Source organism: Triticum dicoccoides, chromosome 7A (assembly GCF_002162155.2).
Source record: "Triticum dicoccoides isolate Atlit2015 ecotype Zavitan chromosome 7A, WEW_v2.0, whole genome shotgun sequence".
NCBI lineage: Eukaryota > Viridiplantae > Streptophyta > Magnoliopsida > Poales > Poaceae > Triticum > Triticum dicoccoides.
Window position 1 is genome coordinate 272,474,411 of NC_041392.1, and position 5,385 is coordinate 272,479,795.

Consider the following 5,385-nt stretch of genomic DNA (forward strand, 5'->3'; position numbering starts at 1 on the left):
CAAGATTAGTAGACTGACTCCTATCTGCATCTACTACTATTACTCCACACATCGACCGCTATCCAGCATGCATCTAGTGTATTAAGTTCATGGAGAAACGGAGTAATGCAATAAGAACGATGACATGATGTAGATGATAACCCACAAGTATAGGGGATCGCAACAGTTTTCGAGGGTAGAGTATTCAACCCAAATTTATTGATTCGACACAAGGGGAGCCAAAGAATATTCTCAAGTATTAACAGTTGAGTTGTCAATTCAACCGCACTTAAAAGATTTAATATCTACAGCAAAGTATTTAGTAGCAAAAATAATATGGAAGTAACGGTAACCGTGACAAAAGTAATAGTATTGGTTTTGTAGTGACTGTAACAGTGGCAACGGAAAAGTAACTAAGCAAAGATCAATATGTGAAAAGCTCGTAGGCAATGGATCAATGATAGATAATTATGTCGGATGCTATTCCTCATGCAATAGTTATAACATAGGGTGACATAGAACTAGCTCCAGTTCATCAATGTAATATAAGCATGTATTCAGAATATAGTCATACGTGCTTATGGAAAAGAACTTGCATGACATCTTTTGTCCTACCCTCCCGTGGCAGCGGGGTCCTATTGGAAACTAAGGGATATTAAGGCCTACTTTTAATAGAGTATCGGAACAAAGCATTAACACTTAGTGAATACATGAACTACTCAAACTATAGTCATCACCGGGAGTGGTCCCGATTATTGTCACTTCGGGGTTATCGGATCATAACACATAGTAGGTGACTATTGACTTGCAAAATAGGATCAAGAACTCACATATATTCATGGAAACATAATAGGTTCAGATCTGAAATCATGGCACTCGGGCCCTAGTGACAAGCATTAAGCATAGCAAAGTCATAGCAACATCAATCTCAGAACATAATGGATACTAGGGATCAAACCCTAACAAAACGAACTCGATTACATGATAAATCTCATTCAACCCATCATTGTCCAGCAAGCCTACGATGGAATTACTCACGCACGGCGGTGAGCATCATGAAATTGGTGATGGAGGAAGGTTGATGATGACGATGGCGACAGATTCCTCTCTCCGGAGCCCCGAACGGACTCCAGATGAGCCCTCTCGAGAGAGATTAGGACTTGGCGGCGGCTCCGTATCGTAAAACGTGATGAATCCTTCTCCTTGATTTTTTTCTCCCCGAACGTGAATATATAGAGTTGGAGTTGAGGCCGGTGGAGCCTCAGGGGGCCCACGAGACAGGGGGCGCGCCCCCACCCTCATGGATAGGATGTGGGCCCCCTAAAGTTGATTCTTTCGCAAGTATTTTTTATATATTCCAAAAATATTCTCTGTGAAGTTTCAGGTCATTCCAAGAACTTTTATTTCTGCACAAAAATAACACCATGGCAATTCTGCTGAAAACGGCGTCAGTCCGGGTTAGTTCCATTCAAATCATGCAAGTTAGAGTCCAAAACAAGGTCAAAAGTGTTTGGAGAAGTAGATACGATGGAGACGTATCAACTCCCCCAAGCTTAAACCTTTGCTTGTCCTCAAGCAATTCAGTTGAGAAACTGAAAGTGATAAAGAAAAACTTTTACAAACTCTGTTTGATCTAGTTGTTGTAAATATATAAAGCCAGCATTCAAGTTTTCAGCAAAGATTATGAACTAACCATATTCATAATAACATTTAGGTCTCATGTTTACTCGTATCAATGGCATAATCAACTAGCGAGCAATAATAGTAAATCTCGGATGACAACACTTTCTCAAAACAATCATAATATGATATAACAAGATGGCATCTCGCTAGCCCTTTCTGAGACCGCAAAACATAAATGCAAAGCACCTCTGAAGATCAAGGACTGACTAAACATTGTAATTCATGGTAAAAGAGATCCAGTCACGGTCATACTCAATATAAACTAATAGTAATATATGCAAATGACAGCGGTGCTCTCCAACTGGTGCTTTTTAATAAGAGGATGATGACTCAACATAAAAGTAAATAGATAGGCCCTGCTCAGAGGGAAGCATGGATTTGTAGAGGTGCCAGAGCTTGATTTTGAAATAGAGATGAATAATATTTTGAGTGGTATACTTTCATTGTTAACATAACAACCGAGACATCTCGATATCTTCCATGCTACACACATTATAGGCGGTTCCCAAACAGAATGGTAAAGTTTATACTCCCCCTACCACCAACAAATATCAATCCATGGCTTTTCCGAAATAACGGGTGCCTCCAACTAACAACAATCCTGGGAGAGTTTTGTTTGCAATTATTTTAATTTAAGCATGGGCTGGGCATCCCGGTTACCAGCCATTTTCTCGTGAATGAGGAGCAGAGTCCACTCCTCTTGAGAATAACCTACCTAGCATGGAAGATATAGACATCCCTATTTGATACATGAGCTATTCGAGCATACAAAACAGAATTTCATTTGAAGGTTTAGAGTTTGGCACATACAAATTTACTTGGAACGGCAGGTAGATACCGCATATAGGAAGGTATGGTGGACTCATATGGAATAACTTTTGGGGTTTATGGAAGTGGATGCACAAGCAGTATTCCTGCTTAGTACAAGTGAATGCTAGAAAGAGACTGGGAAGCGACCAGCTAGAGAGCAACAACAGTCATGAACATGCATTAAAATTAATCAACACTGAGTGCAAGCATGAGTAGGATATAATTCACCATGAACATAAATATCATGGAGGCTATGTTGATTTTGTTTCAACTACATGCGTGAACATGTGCCAAGTCAAGCCACTCAAATTGTTCAAAGGAGGATACCACCCTATCATACCACATCACAACCATTTTAATAGCATGTTGGCATGCAAGGTAAACCATTATAAACTCCTAGCTAATTAAGCATGGCATGAGCAACTATAATCTCTAATTGTCATTGCAAACATGTTTCATTCATAATAGGCTGAATCGGGAACGATGAACTAATCATATTTACAAAAACAAGATAGGTCGAGTTCATACCAGCTTTTCTCATCTCAATCAGTCCATCATATATCGTAATTATTGCCTTTCACTTGCACAACCGAACGGTGTGGATAATAATAATAGCGCACGTGCATTGGACTAAGCTAGAATCTGCAAGCATTCAATACAAGGGAGAAGACAAGGTAATATGGGCTCTTTGTTAGATAAATAATAATGCATATGAGAGCCACTCAACATTTTCATCATGGTCTTCTCCTCTCGACCCCAAAGAAAAGAAAAGACACAAAACTATTTACACGGGAAAGCTCCCAACAAGCAAAAGAAGAACGAGAAATCTTTTTGGGTTTTCTTTAATTTATTACTACTACAAGCATGCAAAGTAAACTAGCTAAAAGCTACAACTATTTTTATGGTCTTTCTTAAGGTTTTTCAAACACAGAAGAAGAATGCTGGAAAAGAAAATAAACTAACATGGATAGTACATTGAAAAAGTATGATCACCGACAACTGGAATGAGTGTGTGAACATAAGTGTAATGTCGGTGAGAAATACGTACTCCCCCAAGCTTAGGCTTTTGGCCTAAGTTGGTCTATGGCCACGGCTGGCCTAGTGGATATCCAAAGTTGTAGTTGGGGTCGTACTGAGATGCAGCAGCTACTGCTTGACGAGCTACAGCTTGGAGGTGAGCTGCCTCCATCCTCCTCTCGTACTCGTTCGCCTCCTCCCTGGTTATAACATATCTCCTTTTTGCCTTAAAGTCAAAAAAGCAGGAGCAGGGAGAGCAACATGGAGGGTGCGTCGTTTGTCAAAGATTAGTCGGTACTGGATGAATTGTTCATTCCTCTCAACAAACTGATGGCGAACCATAGCATTATAATCTAGATAAGCAGGAGGTAACTCAATATCATTTCCACGTATGGGTATATCAAGATAGTTAGCTACACGAGTTGCATAAATTCCACCAAACAAATCTCCACTTATATTGTTGTGATGCAACATACTTGCAACAATAGCCCCCAAATTATATTGTTTATCACCTAATACCGCACTCTTGAGGACACTAAGATCTGGAACGCACATGTGACAAGCCTCATCTTTCCCGTTAATGCATCTACCAATGAAGAGAGCAAAATAATGTATGGGAGGGAAATGAATGCTCCCTATGGTAACTTGTGTGATTTCCCTAGGTTCCCCCACTGTAATACTAGCAAGAAAGCCTTTATATTCAGATTTGCGAGGTTCACTAACATTGCCCCAGTGGGAGAGTTTACCAACAGTATTAAAATCTTCTAGGTCCATGGTATATGATTTATCATATAGATCAAATAAAACAGTGTGAGAATTGCGCGAGGATGTAAATTTAAACCTTCTCACAAATGAATCAGTTAGATAGAGGTATTGCCGGCACTTATCCGACACGAAGCTCTCAAGATCGGCGTTACGCACATACGCCTCAAATTCATCCTTGATGCCTGCTTGGACCATGAACTCCTTTGAGGCCATTCACAAGGCCACACTTGAGCTTTCCTTGGTAGTTCATTGTTCGCCTCACGTATCGCGAGCCTTGGGCCTTGCTTCCTTGAGGAACCACTTTGATACATTTTCCTAAACATATTTCTTCCTCTGAAAAATTTCTGAATTTTTTAGTGGCTCAAAATAAAAGTGAACCAAACTCAACAAGATTGATAGCAACTACTCCTACAAGTGGCTAGAGGCCATATCATGCATTAAAACTACTTTTCACCACATAAATTTGACATGCAAGCTCAAGAATAGGGTCACCTAAGAAGAAGAAAATTGCAATAAATAAAGCACTAGAACAAAAACTAATTGGATCATTGGAGGAGTCACATACCGAAGAACAATCCCCCAAAGTAGTTTTGTGAATGGAGCTTTGAGCAAGGAGATCGAAAATGGCAGCAAGATGAGATAGAACTCGGGGTTTGAGCTGGTGGGTGAATTTTTCTGGAGGAAGACGAAGTGTGTGGGTGCAAGAATAAGTGGAGGGGGCCCATGAGGCAGGGGGCGCGCCCAGGGGGGTAGGGCGCGCCCTCCACCCTCGTGGGCACATGGTGAGCCCCCCTGGTGTGTTCTCAGTGCCAAAATTCTTAAATATTCTACAAAAAATCATATAAAATTTTCAGGGCATTTGGAGAACTTTTCTTTTCGGGGTATTTTTTTATTGCAAGGATAATTGAGAAAACAGACAGAAAATACTATTTTTGCTTTATTTAATCTAAATAACAGAAAGTAAAAGGAGGGTACAGAGAGTTGTGCTTTCTAACTTCATCCATCTCATGCTCATCAAAAAGGAATCCACTAACAAGGTTGATCAAGTCTTGTTAACAAACTCTTTTCGAATAACATGAAACCATAGAATTTTCGAATAACACTAAGTTACCTCAACGGGGATATGCACAT